Below are 18,657 nucleotides of genomic sequence, written 5' to 3'. Positions count from 1 at the left end.
CTCTAAAAAAATTGCTGTCGGTAATCATAATTTATAATCAAGCTGAAAGAATAGGAGCTTAAACAGAAAAATTAAAACAATTATTCTTTATTATTAAATGTTTATTTTTTTTTTAATATTTTAAGTATAAAACATTAAAATTTTTGGATATTTGTGGTAAACAAAATAAACCGGATCAAGAATTTTGAAACTGTGCCAGGTTCGGATGCGTCCACTGATCAGTTGTTGTTTTCGGTTCGTTCCTCGTTTCACGAATTAGATTTTTGTGCTTATCCATATTCCATCTTGTAGCTAAGTGTATTAGCTGGCATCCCTAATGGAAACCGATCTAGATATGGAACCGTGTTTTTAAATTAGATAAAGCCTACACTGTCGGTCGCATCGGTTAAATTAACAGCGAATTAATTCTGATTAAGTTAACTATATTAAGTAGATACGTGACATCATGAGCGAGACAGTCGTCATACTTGTAATTATCCATCGGGCATATTGCGCTCTGCTATTCTTGCTGCATGGCATGGCGCCTAACAGCAGAACAGACATAATATCGATACTTTGCCGAATTAGAGCCACTTTAATTGCGTTTGGCGTACGGAACTAATATCGAAAATGTAGATGCGGATGCGGAGGATGCTCCAAATCGCATTCCTGCACAATCCGATCCATTTGCCTAATGGGAATTGATCATTTTTGCGCGATTTCCACTCGGAAATAAAAACAGTCGGAGAAAGTTTGCCGATTAAATAACTATAATTGTCCATCAAGAGTCCCTCCAGCGCCCTTCCTTCAATAATAATTAACATGCGAATGTAAAATTGATGAGATTATCGTGATGCGTCGGCCTGGATTACCACCATCTAGTCTCGCGTCGGGGCCCGGCAGCCTCGCAGCAGTAAGTTGATCACGGGGGCTCCGGCGTAATTCTATTAGAGTGGATATCCCTTACAGAGGGCCCCCTCCGTCAGCGAATTAGTCCCTAATCATACGTATGGAATGCAATTTGGACCGTGCAGCAACTACTCTACATGTTTGCCTAGACGGGGCGGCATAATATGCTAATCACGTCTAATTCGGGGAACGCACATTACCTACAGCCAATTGATATTAATGACGGAGGCTCTTCGCCAACAAGACCGACACCTGATGCCGTGCCAACGGGAATTTATCGGGATTTCTTCATTTGTTAAGTACGCGCTTTATTATTCATAAAGGGGGAAGGTGAAGGGGACGTAATTAATTAGAGGAAGTTTGCACCGGACGTAGACGGGTTTTGCAGCCAGTTGACAAGAGACTGCTCAGATCTTATCAAGAGATTAGGGCCAATTTACCCAAAAGAAGCGGCGGTCTATAAATGGACCAATGCGTAAAACAGCTATTTAACTAATTTATTGCAAAAAATAGTACACAGACTGATTCTTCTAGGGTCTACATTAGAAAGGGCCGCTTGTTAAAAGTTAACAACGCGAATGGGCCAATGAAATTGGTTGAATTTGGTCACGTGACCAGTTAATCACGCATTTAATTGCAGATTAAATTAATGACGCTTCTATAAACCGGTCCCTAATATAGCTGAAGTTTTAATTTTTTTATACAAGTCAAGTCGACTATCCTGAGTTCAACTAAATTATTTCCAAAATGGCTGAATTTTCGGAAATACGAGAAATTGGGGCCAACTTTGATATTTTAAATAGTAACCCTCTATTTTTATTGCATTTTTGAATTCGTCTTTTGAAATTGAGTAAAATGTGTTCTAGTTATTAGTATTCATCTGTCATAGTTTTTGACATATGTCAATTTTTTTATTCAAATTTTTATTTGCAGAGGTTCATTTAAAATATCACAGCTCGTGAACCACTTAAAATAAGTAAATATTTTTTGCATTTGATAGCCAAAGGTTCGAAGGGTCTTCTCAAATTTTCAAGACTGTCAACTGTCGAATTGCAAGGCTACTATGATTTTTTGAAAATTTTGATTAAAAATGATTATAAAACAGTTTTTTCAAATGGAATGACCTGTTTTTTTCAATGGCAATCAAAAAAACATCAATTTTTATGCAGACTTTTATAAACGTCTTCTATATCCATCTTTTACAATTTTTAAAAAAATCGCAAAAAACTAGATTTTAGCTCATTATTTTTATTTTTAATCGAGTAAATTTTGGAAAAATACGATAAAATTGTGCTGTTAATTAAAAGAAATGTCCGATTTGTCTACCATTGTCATTCAAGAAGTTCGAAAATCGATGGCAGACTGACTGAGTTACTTTACATAATTCACTAAGTTATAAAAAAAATAATTAAATATCATTGTTTTGTTGCTTATTCGATAATAAACCAGCTAAAAACTAAATAAAATATTGAAGTTTGACAATTGTTAACCATTTTGCAAGGTCTACTTGATTACCTATGAAGATTACGAAGAAAAATCCGTTTTTTGTGATTTTTTTCAAAAACTGTAAGAGATAGGTATAGGACGTAATGATAAAAGTCACCATAAATTTCGATGTTATTTCGATTGCCGTTAAGAAAATAAGGTCGTTCTGTTTGAAAAAAACTTAGTTATAGCAGTTTTTTGATAACCATTTTGAAAAAATCATACTAGCCATGAATTTTGACAGTTGACAATTTTCTAAGAGACTCTCCAAACCTTCGGTTATCGAGTACAAGAAAAATTATTTACTTATCGCAAAGGGTTCAAGAGCTGTAATATCTTAGATAAACCCTTGCAAACGAAAATTTTAACAAGAAAATTGACATATGCCAAAAACTATGACAGATAAGTACCAACAACTTGGGTAAATTTTACTCAGCTTGAGAAGGTGAATTCAAATATGCAATAAAAATGGGTGGTTACTATTTAAAATTTCAAACTTGGTGCTGAACCATTTTGAAAATAATTTAGCTGAACTCATAATAGTCGATTTGGATCGTATACAAAATTTTAAAGCTCTAGCCATATTAGAAGTTGAAGAAGTTCTATTGTAGGCCCTAAAAGAATCACCCTGTATTATTATACGAGTTTTGTAAGACGTTCTATTGTGGCACCAATAATTTTGGAGCACGACGAAGGAGTGTAATATACAATTTTTTCTACTTTCAATGTTTGTTGTTTATTTTTGTTTAGTCTAACTTATCAAAATATGTTCAAACTCTTTTCTCTTAATTTTGTAAATTATTATTCGGGCTTTATCAATAAACCACTTGACGCTGCTGACAGATCACACACTAGATTACAGTGATGACTGATGAGATGACACCTAGCCCAGCACTGCCAATAAAAATTTGCTAAAAGGAGTTTTGTTTTGAAGAATTTGTGAAACCAAAGTAGAAAAAAAATGTGACTGAGCTTGGTCTTCGGGCGATAGCCGGCTGCTCTTCTCATCGTCCAGTAACTAACTGTTTTGCAGCGTTTAGTTTATTAACCCTATTACAACAATTAGGTTTGTGGATATGACATATCGCTAATAAGCACATCCTGCCTGGTGTAAATTAAGTGCAAACTCAATTGCGAAGCGTCCTAAAGATTTAAATTTGAATGCAAGCGTCCGTCAATTCGTCAAATCCGAATCATTCTAATAAAATCAAGACGTTGATTCGCTTCGATGATTGTTGTTATTAGAGCCACTAATAGAAATCATGAAAACAATCAACTCTTCATATCGCTTTATTGGACAGATGATGGATCTGGCTACTTGTCGTTGCTTATACTCGGCGCCCACATAAGAAAAAATTCGAAAACGTACCGAGAATTCGAGAACATCTGCACTTATTAGGTACAGTTTAATAGAATGTAACGCGCTGCTTAATGAGACGAATTAACTCAATTAGCAGTACTTTATCCTGGTGCTCATTTTAATTTTTCTGTGTGTTTTTTCGTTTTGTGTCAAGTGTTTTAATGATGGACGGCGATGTGTTGCTCGGGCTTTCGTTTCGTAATTTGATTATTTGATTGACGAAAATAACATTTAAATTAATGTGTCAGATACTAATATCATGATGATTTGATAAAGACATATCGCTTCTTATTTATAAATTTAATAAGGCCCGTATGGGTTCGGTCAGATGCGACGACTTAATGGAGAGATATATTTCTTAGCACGAGGCAGATTTGGATAGAAACGTGTTCTATTTTTAATAGGGGAAGAAATTATTTATGTACAATTGATTGCTCCCGACTGTATGCTTGCCCAGAAGTGTAGGTCATCGCTTTTTAATGACTTTACGAGAATTGTAAAGCCATTTTTTCATTTTGCCACAATTAACAAATAAAAAATTTATTGGACACTTTAACAAACAAATCAAGTTATGTTTAATATTTTACAAAATAGGTAGCAAAAACATTACTTTCAAGTGTATTCATTAGGCCGTTTATTGATAATTTTGGTTTAGTAATTTAATACGTATTATAAGAGATTTTATGAGATTTTATTAAACAATAGACTTGTTAACATATATATCAATTAATTAAACGAAAAGTGTTTCCGTTCAAAAAACAAAACTGAATAGAACTGGACTTTAATTATGTGAGTTAATTAATTTAATGAATTTTCCTGAAAATAAATAAATAGAAAAATATCCCTTGAAATCCTGGGTATTAGGGAATGGCTTAGCAGTATTTCGTATCTGAATTTGACATGATCAGACGATTAAAAAACCCTTACATAATTTTTCCAATTTTTCCAAAAGTTCGTACTTTTCTCAAAAAATTTTATTAACCCACCTACTAGAGCTACTGTGTGGTTTATAGTAGTTTATTAGCAGTTAATTTTTTCATTGAACAAAATGGAGATGAAGACGCATGGGCGTTTTAAGAATTTTTCAAAATCGTAGCTAACATATTCAATTTTTTGGGAGGTTCAAATCCCGGTTCTGGCAAAAAAATTTTTTTTTGTAAAATTTGTTAAAACAAAAAACTGACAAAAAGGCGAATTTTAATTTTTAACAAGGGTACCTTGAAAACGAGTGTGGCTTTTTATTATAAACCTATTTTTGCCTAACTATTAAGAATTTTTTTTCTGCTACAACAATAGAATGCATAAACTTCTTACTATAATATAAACTTTTAAATTTTTTTTGGCAATTGGGAAACCGCTTAATTGTAATTAAAAGAGCAGCTATATTCAGAAAAATATAACAAGAATAAAATCAATTATAATTAGAAAATATTCGAAGAGGTTTTCGTTACGTGCTTTCAATGTTTCATTTCGAAAACTTGCTTTACATTTGCAATTATTTTAGCAAATAATAAATTAGAACATAATTAAATATATTAAACAAGAAAATAGCCAGTTTCTATTGGAAATAAGTTAGATGTGTAAATCACTGTTTTATCATAACTCAAAAAAAAACATACTAAACGTTATTAAAATAGTTCAAATTTTTAAAAATGTTAATTTTCAAAAATACATTACATAGCCCCTTTATCCAGTAAGCCTTTCATTCATATGCATTTTAGTTCTTACAGAAATATATTTTTTCTTATGGGTAATAAACTTAATCAAATGAAATACATAAATGTTCAATAGGGGAAGCAGTGATTTTATTAACAGTAATTACAAGAGCACTTAAATCTAGTTTAAGAGCGAAAAAGCCAGTAAAGTGTAATAAAACAATCAGAGGCTGACATCATATGATCACAAGTAAATAAATAAATAAAGAAACAAGAATAAGAGAAGTTTTAAAGCTACAAATTTAGACCATAAAGGAAATACAAAATTAATAATTAATACACAAAAAAATGAACAAAACGAGCCGAATATAATTGTACCTATGTTTTAATTGTATTTTTAAAGGACTAGAGAATTAGTATTACATGATAAGAATTTTAAAAGATTTTTGAAAAATTGTCACATTTTACCTTGTGGCTGTCGCCGAAAATCGTGATGTCGGATCCGGGGGCTCAGCCCCCTCGCGTTTTCTCAGCGAGTCTTCCTTCCAGCTTCATGAAGCACGCGTCACCGTCCACTCAATCGTCCTTTCGCGCCATAATCTCTCACTTAAAAATCGTAATAAAATCGAGTGTGAGCGGCGTCGTCGGTCGCCTTTATCTGCACAACAATCGGAGCAGGACAAATGACAGATCAACACGAGATACTGACGTTGCTAGGGGAGGTCCAGATGCTGGAAGCCTTCGCGAACTTGCGCACTGGTCCGGGGGCGGAGCCGCGAGCAGGAAGAGGAGTCCTGCGAGGAGGCAACAGGACGAGGACGGAGACAGAGTCCTGTTCCGGAACATATACCGGATCGCAGTTAGTGGGGATACCGATACAGTTTATGGCTAAACACTAAACACTTTTTTTACGACCAGATTAAAGTGAGAGGGCTTTAATGGATTTGTTTTGTTATAAGCAAGATGGATGATGAGGTCTTTGTGCCGTGATATATTTGCTTGCGCCATTGGACGATGCAAAAAGATTCCGTATCATCCTTTTCATTTATTATCATCTCGCTAGATTTCTCTATTACCTTCTTTCCCTTTTTCCAGGATTATTCATTATTTAAAGGCAATTAGGCGAGGCTTATTACTCGGTTTCGCGTCTTTAACACACGCAAGATCGATTTGCAATCGGCACAAGTGACACAATTAAATTAAACACACATATATTACCGCAAACTTAATAATTAGAGTTCCAAATTCTAGCACAAAAATGACGGAAATAAACACTAAAATAAGCTTAAAATTTAAGCTCAGAAAACGCTTAAAATTATACTCAAAACTTTTTTCAAAAAACTTATGCGCTACTCAAAACAAAATTTATTTGTCAAATGTTTAACAAAAACAAGCCTTTATAAAAAAAACTAATAAGTACATCATCATCAAGTAATTTAAACAACATTTTTCGAAATTCTATTTACTTTTCGAATTAGTTATTAAAACATTTTTTTAATGGCACATTTTTTTTGGTAAAAGATTTTGCTCCAAAAATGACTTCTAATTCAAAAATATTGTGTTTAGACCAGTGATTTTTTTTAACAAAATTTTTAAAGTTGCGTTCCGAGCTCATCACTGAGGTTTTCGGAACTTGGCTTATTAATTGGTTTGAAAAAATATGACTTTTTAAATGTATTACATAAAAATGAAGCTAAATTAACTTTAAAAGCTTGAAACAAAGTTAAAATAAAAAAATTTTTTAGAATAAAAACACCGAATTAGCAAATAAAAATTGGTTTATTTAACTCAGAAACAGGCACAAATGTCTATGTGGCCAAAAAATGTACGCTGTTTATTAAAATAATGGATTAGCAAAATGCTAGCAATATAAACTCTGATAATAATAGTTACATTGTTTAATTAATTTATAAACTAATAAATTATTTCAATAAAATTTCGAACAACTTTTATATATCCATCTCTACTAATTTTAACTTAGGAAAAATATTTTGAGGTAAATTTTTATCTTATATAATAACTTTTTTATTAGTAACTGGTGTAATATTTTTTGCTAGTCATAAATAAGGGTTAAGATAAACTCGAAACGTCGACTTAAAATAAAGTAAAAATCCGGACTTCTTCAATTAACTCCCTGTTTTAACCTCAACATTAGTATAGTCGTTTCTACAGACTGTTTCATATAAGAACCACACTAGAAGTATTGGGAGTTCTTATAATGATAATTGCTGTTTTTTAGGGTTCTTTGAAAATTCTTATAATTGTTTCTTCGACTTCAAAAATAGATAACTCTACTGTTTTTCAAAATTTTGAAATTTTTTTTAATTTATTTGAAAGAGAAGCTATACATTTTTTTTTGGTGTTTTTAATATTCTAAAAAAAGTTACCAAATTTCAAATTTTTAAAATTAAGTTTGCAGAACTTTAAGCACTCATAACTAAAAATGTTCAACGAAATGCTACAATTATTATTTTACCAGTTGGTAGAGAATTTCATTCTGCATCGATCTGTATTAACATTTCTTATACTTATGTTTAACAGTTTTCTTCAAGTTATACGAGCTTTTTGGTGGCACTGAAAAATTTGTTAGCCATAGCTCTTTTCTAAATATCAAATCTAAATCTAAAATAAATGAATATATTAGGTTTTAACGGAAAGGAAAGCAAAATTTTGAACAGAATTTATCATTTATTCAGTGAGAAATCCTTTTTTGTCAAACTGTGCAAAAATATCTGTGGCTATGAAGGAACTTCCAGCAATGTCAAAGAAAACTAACATAACTTGAAAATTATCACAGATTGCTATAGGGAATGCTCGTTGATCGTCGAAAATTTAAATTTTCAGCTGATGAAAATCTTCTTGAAATCGTAGTGCAAGAAATGTCTTTATTAAGAATGTTATTAGTTTATAAGAATTAAAAAAAATTTTTTTAGAAGCTCTTGCCTCGCAGCCTATTCACACTCTAGTAGCAATAATTATTTTTGTCAGTTAGCAAAACATTTTTTATGAAATTAGACATCTTGTAAAAGTTTGGCAAAAGCATAGAGTTTGCGGGAGCGTTTATAATATGGCTCAATCTGGGGCCCCTGCGGTGGCCATATCGTCTCGCATTATGTAATAACACCCCCGCATGACGTTTATCCGTTTGGCGGTAAAAAGCCTCATAAATCGAAAGAGTAGGTGGTAGTGTCCGTGTCTTTGAGGCGTTACTCGTTCGGAGGGTATTTTTGCATGCGGATAGGATGAATGCCGGCGTCTGAGCGATCCAGACAGGCAATCCATTGAGGCCATCCCGCGGGAACCATCCACTACTGCTCTGGTTACTCCTTCGCATCCGGACCGGTTCACCGGATCTTTTCCCTATCGGGGAAAAACTCCCCGTCTTGGCGGGGTTTTTTAATCGCGCGCCAGCATCGAAAGAACGACTTTTCGGTGGTTTATCTTATCTACCTGTTAGTATACACGGCGCGGCGGGCTTTGAAATATGAACACAATTTTTAAAATTTGTACATTTAACCTCCGGCAAGCAGCGCTCACTATAATCGGGTTCCGACCGCAAATGAGTTATTCATTTTAGATTTATGGACGTTTCACGTCGAATTTATCCGACGTCTCTTTTACATCCCCGACGCCGAGAATTGAAAGAAACATCTCTCAACTACTTTATCGCCGAGTCGAGAACGAGCAGACGCTCGATGCCGATCTGACGGACGGCGATATACAAAACATATTAAAAATTTCATACGGTACAAGCTTTTTACCCGTCTTGCAGTGCGAATTCAAAATAAATTACAAGGAAATACAAGTGCCTAACAGACACTTTTAAGTACAGAAAGTAGAAAAAATAGTACGTAACACTAGTTTTAATTGTGCACTCCTTCGTCGTGCTCCAAAATCATTCGTGACACACTGGAACGTCTAATAAAACTCGTATAATAATATACCATGAGATGGAAAATATCCTGAATTAGAGCAAGCGTGCCTGCGGAACTTTAACCACAATTTAGACTTTTATTTACGGCCGACATAAGATGTGGTTAAGGTTACACTTCACTTTCAAGGCTTGCTCTAGTTCAGTATATTTTCGATCTCATGATACTATTTTAATGAAAACTTTTGGTTTTGTAACTAAAAGTCTAGAGCAAAACGGTTTATTTCAGTGAATTCAGCGGCTCATTTCTGTATTGTACCGTCATTTTTACAACACTACTTTATTCGAGGACTTAGTTAAAAATTTATGTATTAAGTTGAAAAATGGTGGATGCGCCAAATTATTTATTAAAAAATTATAACTCAAAAACTAAAAGTCGTAGAGCAAAACGGTTTGTTCCAGTGAATTCAGCGGCTCATTTTCTGAATTATACCGTCATTCTTAAAACACTACTTTATTCGAGGACTTAGTTAAAATTTTATTTATTTACTTGAAAAATGGCGGATGCGCCAAATTATTTATTAAAAAATTATAACTTAAAAACTAAAAGTCGTAGAGCAAAACGGTTTGTTTCAGTGAATTCAGCGGCTTATTTTCTGTATTATACCGTCATTTTTACAACACTATCTTACTCGAGGACTTAGTTAAAAATTTATTTATTTACTTGAAAAATGGTGGATGCGCCAAATTATTTATTAAAAAATTATAACTTAAAAACTAAAAGTCTAGAGCAAAACGGTTTGTTCCAGTGAATTCAGCGGCTCATTTTCTGAATTATACCGTCATTTTTACAACACTACTTTACTCGAGGACTTAGTTAAAAATTTATTTATTTACTTGAAAAATGGCGGATGCGCCAAATTATTTATTAAAAAATTATAACTTAAAAACTAAAAGTCGTAGAGCAAAACGGTTTGTTCCAGTGAATTCAGCGGCTCATTTTTTGTATTATACCATCATTTTTACAACACTACCTTACTCGAGGACTTAGTTAAAAATTTATTTATTAACTTGAAATATGGTGGATGCGCCAAATTATTTCTTAAAAAAATTATAACTCAAAAACTAAAAGTCGTAGAGCAAAACGGTTTGTTCCAGTGAATTCAGAGGTTCATTTTCTGTATAATAGCGTTATTTTTACAACATTACTTTACTCGAGGACTTAGTCAAAAATTTATTTATTAACTAGAAAAATGGTAGATGCGCCAAATTATTTATTAAAAAAATTATATCTCAAAAACTAAAAGTCGTAGAGCAAAACGGTTTGTTCCAGTGAATTTAGCGGCTCATTTTCTGTATTATACCGTCATTTTTACAACTTTACTTTACTCGAGGACTTAGTCAAAAATTTATTTATTAACAAGAAAAATGGTGGATGCGCCGAATTATTTATTAAAAAAATTATAACTCAAAAACTAAAACTCGTAGAGCAAAACGGTTTGTTCCAGTGAATTTAGCGGCTCATTTCCTGTATTATACCGTCATTTTTACAACACTACTTTATTCGAGGACTTAGTTAAAAATTATTTATTTACTTGAAAAATGGTGGATGCGCCAAATTATTTATTAAAAAATTATAACTTAAAAATTAAAAGTCGTAGAGGAAAACGGTTTGTTTCAGTGAATTCAGCGGCTCATTTTCTGTGTTATACCTTTATTTTTACAAGACTACCTTACTCGAGGACTTAGTTAAAAATTTATTTATTAAGTTGGAAAATGGTGGATGCACCAAATTATTTATTAAAAAATTATAACTCAAAAACTAAAAGTCGTAGAGCAAAACGGTTTGTTCCAGTGAATTCAGCGGCTCATTTTTTGTATCATACCGTCATTCTTACAACACTATCTTACTCGAGGACTTAGTTAAAAATTTATTTATTAAGTTGGAAAATGGTGGATGCGCCAAATTATTTATTAAAAGTTAAGTGTCAACAGACACTTTTAAGTATAGAAAGTAGAAAAAATAGTATATAACACTCGTTTTAATTGTGGCGTCGTGCTCCAAAATCACTGGAACGTCTAATAAAACTCGTATAATAATATAGCATGAGATCGAAAATATCCCGAATTAGAGCAAGCGTGCCTGCGGCACTTTCATCACAAGTTAGCCGCTTATTTACGACCGACATAAGATGTGGTTAAGGATACAATTCACTTTCAAGGCTTGTTCTAATTCAGTATATTTTCGATCTTATGATACTATTTTAATGAATGAGTAAATGCAACTTTTGGTTTTGTAAACAACTTTTTGATTTTTTAATCAGCAAGAAGTGATTCCAAATTAGTGAATGTGCCACTTGTGAAAATTAAAAAGATGTTATTTTGCGCTTGATTTTGCTCCGAAGCGGATTAAAACTTCTCTTTTGCGTCCATTCCTTTTGATTTTATTTTTGAGTTCCCCCGCGAAATGAATTCTTTCCTCGTACCAGAAAATAATGAAATTATGTATAATTTATAGAAGATGAGGATTTTCGGATTACCAGGATTTAATCTGCAACTTAATTACCAACTTGTTTTACGAATTTTTGTTCTTATTTCTTCATTTACTAATTATAAAGTCTGAATTGTTTTTAAATAATTAGCCAAGTTTTACGGGCGGAATTGCAGCGCGCTCTTCCAATTACATTTCGGAGGATTAGTTCTTTAGCGTGCGATTTTTCCTCCGTGTGACCTCCCGTGCTGGAGCAAGACAAATAAGAGAGCGAGCCCGGCGTAACCGCATTAATTCGGTTTAACTGAGTTAACCGGCCGTTCCGATAACAAATAAAAATAACTCCAATAAAGTAGTTAATAGAATTTGTGCCTTTCCACTATTTCTCACTTGTTAACGCGTTACGACTTCACGGCACGGAAACCGAAATTCGAAGCTGGGGGGCTGTAGGCCGTTCGTGTTGCGCCGCACTAACGATAACCCACTTACTGGCCGAATTACTCAACTAACGAAATTTTATGTGGACTTCTTATTGGAAGCGAAAATCGAAACTATCGCTCACTTAATAAATGTAAAGTGAAGAAGTCGAGGGCTGGCTGCGCCAGCCCCCGTTTCGGATTGGAACGTAACCTCATCACGGAACAAATCATTCCAGTTTGCCGACAAGAGAAGCGTTATCTATTTTCAATCAATCGAAATCACATACGTATCAATACACCCCGATATGTGGAAAATAAATTTAGAATTCCTTATGCCTTGTGTGCTATTGTATTTTCCCAATGCATTCGAAATGAGAATGTGTGTCTCTACCTGCGAGGCAACAAATATATATTCATGGAATACGTTTCGTATTCGATTTCTTTCGATAATTGCACGACGATGCTGATAATTCGACTTGCTCGACTATTGTTTTTAAAGTCTCCAGCAATAAAGCTCAATGGTATAGAATTTAAAATCAAAGCTCACTTAAAGCTAACGCAATAAAGCTCGGCAGCAGCGATTCCCTCGCGAATGACAGTCGAGAAGGGCGAAAACTGGTGACAAAATTGCATATCAATTTCGCAGTCTTTTTGATGTGCCACTTTTACAGATTAACTTCATTTATATTGTAACTGTTTTTGCTACATTTATACACACCGGTACTCGATGCACGATCGATGCGCGCTCCCAAAGGCGAAAAATACACTACAGATATTCATGATAAAAAACATAAAGGGAAAGATGAATAATAAAATATGAAGATGTTTCCTATATAATTATCGAAATCATGTGGTGGTTTGTTAGTATAATACAGGCTGTTCCGTCTAATCTTCACATTAAAGTATTACTTGTATATGTTACGGCTGATGTGTAAACTTCGCTGTAGTTTGTAAACTAGCCAAAGCGTTGGCTATTTTAATGGAAAACGCAGTTTCAAGTAAAATTGAAAATTGGGATTAGTTTACAAACTAACTAAGAATCTCTAAAATAGTTGGATAGTTTATAAAGTTTTCCAAGACATTTTCTGGCTAATATTAGAACTATACCTTCTGGTAAGAGCAAAGCGGTTTATTCCCGTGAATTCAGCGGCTCATTTTCTGTATAAAACCGTCATTTTTACAACATTACTTTACTCGAGGACTTAGTCAAAAATTTATTTATTAACTAGAGAAATGGTGGATGCGCCAAATTATTTATAAAAAAATTATAACTCAAAAACTAAAAGTCGCAAAGCAAAACGGTTGTTCCAGTGAATTCAGCGGCTCATTTTCTGTATTATACCGTGATTTTACAACACCACCTTACTCGAGGACTTAGTTAAAAATTTATTTATTAATTTGCACAATGTTGGATGCGCCGAATTATTTATTAAAAAAATTATAACTTAAAAATTAAAAGTCGTAGAGCAAAACTGTTTGTTTCAGTGAATTCAGCGGCTCATTTTCTGTCTAATACCGACATTTTTACAACATAACATTACTCGAGGACTTAGTCAAAAATTTATTTATTAACTAGAAAAATGGTGGATGCGCCAAATTATTTATTAAAAAATTTATAACTCAAAAACTAAAAGTCGTAGAACAAAACGGTTTGTTCCAGTGAATTCAGCGGCTCATTTTCTGTATTATACCGTTATTTTTACAACACTACCTAACTCGAAGACTTAGTCAAAAATTTATTTATTAAATTGCACAATGTTGGATGCGCCGAATTATTTATTAAAAAAATTATAACTCAAAAACTAAAAGTCGTAGAGCAAAACGGTTTGTTCCAGTGAATTCAGCGGTTCATTTTCTGTATAATAGCGTTATTTTTTCAACATTACTTTACTCGAGGACTTAGTCAAAAATTTATTTATTAACTAGAAAAATGGTGGATGTGCCGAATTATTTATTAAAAAAATTATAACTCAAAAACTAAAAGTCGTAGAGCAAAACGGTTTGTTCCAGTGAATTTAGCGGCTCATTTTCTGTATTATACCGTCATTTTCACAACACTACTTTACTCGAGCACTTAGTTAAAAATTTATTTATTAAGTTGCACGATGCTGGATGCGCCGAATTATTTATTAAAAAAAATATAACTTAAAAACTAAAAGTCGTAGAGCAAAACTGTTTGTTTCAGTGAATTCAGCGGCTCATTTTCCGTATAATAGCGTTATTTTTACAACATTACTTTACTCGAGGACTTAGTCAAAAATTTATTTATTAACTAGAAAAATGGTGAATGCTCCAAATTATTTATTAAAAAAATTATAACTCAAAAACTAAAAGTCGTAAAGCAAAACGCTTTGTTCCAGTGAATTCAGCGGCTCATTTTCTGTATAATAGCGTTATTTTTATAACATTACTTTACTCGAGGACTTAGTCAAAAATTTATTTATTAACTAGAAACATGGTGGATGCGCCGAATTATTTATTAAAAAAATTATAACTTAAGAATTACAAGTCGTAGAGCAAAACAGTTTGTTTCAGTGAATTTAGCATCTTATTTTCTGTATTATACCGTCATACTGCAAACATAGCTGTGGCTAGTAAGGAATTTCTCGCTGTGTTAGAAAAGAATAACTTTTACTAAAAAAATTAATCTTTTTATCAAAAATTGTTACCAAAGTCACAAAAATATCAGAGATTGTACAGCATTAAAAAAATTCTGTCTGTTTTAATCAGAATGAGAAATATTTTGCTTTCGTTAAAATTCAAAATTTCAAATTAATTCGATTCATTTGAACTATTCTCTACATCTTTTTTATATTTTGTATTTTTTGTCACTCTGCGGCACTTGAGTTTGAAAGTAAACACTCTCTGATGCGTCGTTCGTCGTAACCCAAAGAATTTCCAATATTAAGTTTGATTTATAAATTGGCGTGGCAGTCATCCAGTAGCAAGCAGCATCTAGGGCCGGGGCGCGTCTGTGCCCGAGGTATGAATAATGAATAAAGTTATCGTTTAGTTCATATTTTTGATGGGGTACGGCAGAGCAAAATGAAATTTGCATTTGTAAGAGATATAGCGAGATCAAAGCCGGCCCACCCTCATCCCTGTTGTTCTTGTGTAACCCGCGGACGTCCCTCATCCTTTCGATCGGTCGATTTTTTTCCGTTAGCCGCAACAAAGTCTCGAATTCGAGCACAAACTCGATTGGGCTTTGAGACCTGCACACTCCTGATGGACTGCTTGATTCTCGCAATCAAGACCGAATCCGATTTGTCCTCGTGCGCTGAATACACTTCTGATCACATAAGTAAATCGAGAAAACGAATTTGTTTGTGTCGCTACACTAGATTGGAGAGAATTGATTTACCAACTCTAGGAAGGATGATGCGGTTTACTCACTGACGCCTAACTAACTCCCGACGCAAATTACCTCCGCCAAATCAAATCGACACACCAAAGAAAACGCACGTTGTTGCAAAAATTAACCCACGGGTTATTGTGTCTTGATAAACTTGACTGCGGGAATTCGGGCTTTGTGTGTTAGTTGCTAAATCTCAATTAGTAATTAATTAAAGTTTTAGTGGCGGCGGGCACGCAATCCCGGCCCCTTTGCCCTCTCTGTGTCTCTACGCCCGATCATAAATTATGCACAAGCAGATATAAAAGTTAAGGGCGTTAAGTATTGGATTAACGAGCGCAGGCTGACGTAATTCGTATAATTGACGAGCCGTTTGTGGTGCATTTTTACCAATTAGCCGTTTGCTTTAGATGTTTACCCGATTATATTTGCATTTTAAATTGGGCATTGTACCTGCACTTTCGACATTAAACATTCAAGAAGGAAATCGAATCATGTCGGACGTAATGGATATGCTTGCATCGTAAGTAATTACGGCCCGATTATTTAATTTGCGCGAAAAGAAACGGGCGAATTTTTACGGTAGGTGTCAGAGTTGAGCGCCTAATTGGGAAAAATCGAGTCAGGTGAGGACCAAAGGGTGGGCGTTTTGGTGGAGGCGCCGGGAGTAGATGGAGTCTTTTAATTATTTACGTAGTATCATGAATAAGAGGTTTATGGTTGCCGTTTTATGGAAAGTGACGAGACTTTCACTCGCCTCTGCCAGAACGGCCTGTCGTAAAATTATAAATTATATAAATGTTTCAAAAATGTTTACGTATTTACGTAAAAGTATTACTATTTCGACTAAAGAACAAATCTGATTACTATTTTAATAATAAATGGTCTAAATCGTAATTGGTTCGAATTTACCACCACGTTGAAGCTTTTCGCCTCGTGGCGGTCTCTGGTCCCGTCACCTAGAACTTTGGGTCGTCATAGAGTTCTATCTTGGGCTTCGTGTATAGTTGGTTGCCTACATTAAACACGTTTGTTTTTCTTGTAATAATATTGATAAAATTGAAAAACTCGAATTAGCGCCACCGCGTCACAGACCGTTAATTAAACAAATAATGGTTAGATAAATTTAAAGAACCGTGTTAATTCGTGACGTGTGGCATTGTCTGAGCAAAACAAAACCAACCGTCGATTGCCAATTTCAGATTAAGACTTGTACACATTTTTCCATCTTCGTAAAGCCGGACTGTGTCATGGCTGGCAATTATTGCTAATCGTGGTTCAATTTAGCCAATTCACCGGCTGTGGCTCGTAATGAATTAAAAAATAATAGTTTTATATCTTCATTACTCGCGCTCATTTAAAATTTAAAGCAAAACTCGAGTTGATATGCAAATCTGCTGAAGAAGCTCGCATTTCGCATTCAGGAATTGTAGTTTACACATCTGAGCGCGACTTTTGTAAATTAAACGCCCACTGGTGTAAAACCGAGCGCTGCTTTGGCCTTCGATGGGTGCTCATGAATTTACAATGGAAATTCAGAAGCGAGTTATGGAGCCAATGATAAGGTTACTATTTATCACTCGTTCCGCTATTCATTCATTTAAAAATAAACACACAAACAATAAAAGGGTTTTTCTCGAAGCATGAGCGCTAGACCGGTCGCAATAAATAACAATGAAGATGGCTCAATACAGATTTATTTATGCTAAGGTTAACAACCACGCAGTGGATGTCTATTATTTTTTCAATTCAGGCAGAATTGCAGAAGATTCAATCCAATGATGTCATAAGACTGATACATGTGACAGTTTTCTGCAAACAATGCCTGACCTAAATTAGCATTATTGAGCTCTGCCATGAGCTCGACGATCACATGGTTTCGAGGAACAGTGACATTTAGAATTTGGCAAGGAGAAAAACATCAATATTATAATAATTTATTCATAAAATTAAGATAGACATAGACGAACATTGCCATTTTGCTAAATGCTAAGCAGTTTTGTAACAGCACACATTTTATTTAGCATTTTATTTAACTTGCTTTGTTGTCTGTCTGTCTGTTTCATTTTTTTGGAGCCAAATTTGAGAGGGTTCCTGTTGACCCAATGAACTGAAATTTTGCATACTTACGTAATCTGCGTGACAATGCAATCCCATGTGGCTAAAAAACATTTTTTTATTTTTTTTTATTAATTAATTTATTTATTTTATTTATTCTATGTATTTTATTTATTTTATTTGTTTTATTTATTTTATTTATTTTATTTATTTTATTTATTTTATTTATTTTATTTATTTTATTTATTTTATTTATTTTATTTATTTTATTTATTTTATTTATTTTATTTATTTTATTTTCAATTATTCAAAGGAAAGCGAAGCTGTTTTTTCCACTTATGCCACTATTCCAGTCCAGATTTTCGAAAAAAATAGTTTTACTGTTTTACTGACACAGGAGAATACAATAACAAATGGAAAAAAATTGGGAGCAGCCAGGAATTTTTGATATGTAAATCCGATTGTAAATCAATCAGGCCATATCTCGGCCCGAACATAATTGTTGCAAATGTCGCAATCTCCAGTTGTCGTTTCGAAGAAATACGAAACCTAATCCAACATTTATAGTGTCCGTTGCTGTCACTGTCGAGAAAATAATTCAGATGGCTTACAAGAAGTGGTTAGATCGAATAACAACCTGTCGTGGTCGGCATTAATCAGTCATTGCCTGTTATTACGTGAGAGCATCAAACTCGACTGCAATTCAACCCAACTTTTCAGAACTGTGTTCGTGTCCAGATTTGTTTTTTTCACTCCCAGCGGATGTCTTTCGTTATTAGAACTGACAGGTCAGGAGTAGCTGGAAGGTTAATTATTGGCCGTGATTGTTTATTGGAAATTTTCGGTTTTAATTACAAATAAATATGACTTTTTCAAGAACATTGGCTAAATAACTAGTTCACGTGGTTCGGGGAGACTATTATTTGTTGAGAAGAGCTCGAGTGCAGTGCGCCAAAGTGGTGAAAAGTTGGGTGAGTTTATTTTTTTGTTTTATTGCCGTTTTATCACGTTTATTTAATTCCGAAAAGTGTAATTTTAGTCCAAGGCTGATAAGTAAATTGTGGTTTATTTTGGC

The 18,657-nt window shown here is 33.7% G+C and overlaps 2 protein-coding genes across 2 annotated transcripts in view; one reads left to right on the top strand and one right to left on the bottom strand.

The window, feature by feature from the left end:
• Nucleotides 1-6,106, bottom strand: part of Drgx (Dorsal root ganglia homeobox) — a 29,893-nt gene extending 23,787 nt beyond the window's left edge. The window contains exon 1 of the mRNA XM_015982597.2: nucleotides 5,857-6,106. The gene's annotated coding sequence lies outside the window, so the exon portion shown is untranslated. The remainder of the gene's footprint in view (nucleotides 1-5,856) is intronic.
• Nucleotides 1-18,657, top strand: part of for (foraging) — a 132,559-nt gene that overhangs the window by 44,735 nt on the left and 69,167 nt on the right. The window lies entirely within an intron of this gene.

This window comes from Tribolium castaneum, chromosome 6 (assembly GCF_031307605.1).
Source record: "Tribolium castaneum strain GA2 chromosome 6, icTriCast1.1, whole genome shotgun sequence".
Taxonomy (NCBI): domain Eukaryota; kingdom Metazoa; phylum Arthropoda; class Insecta; order Coleoptera; family Tenebrionidae; genus Tribolium; species Tribolium castaneum.
Note: the sequence above shows the minus strand (reverse complement) of the source record. Positions and strands in the feature narration are given on the sequence as shown.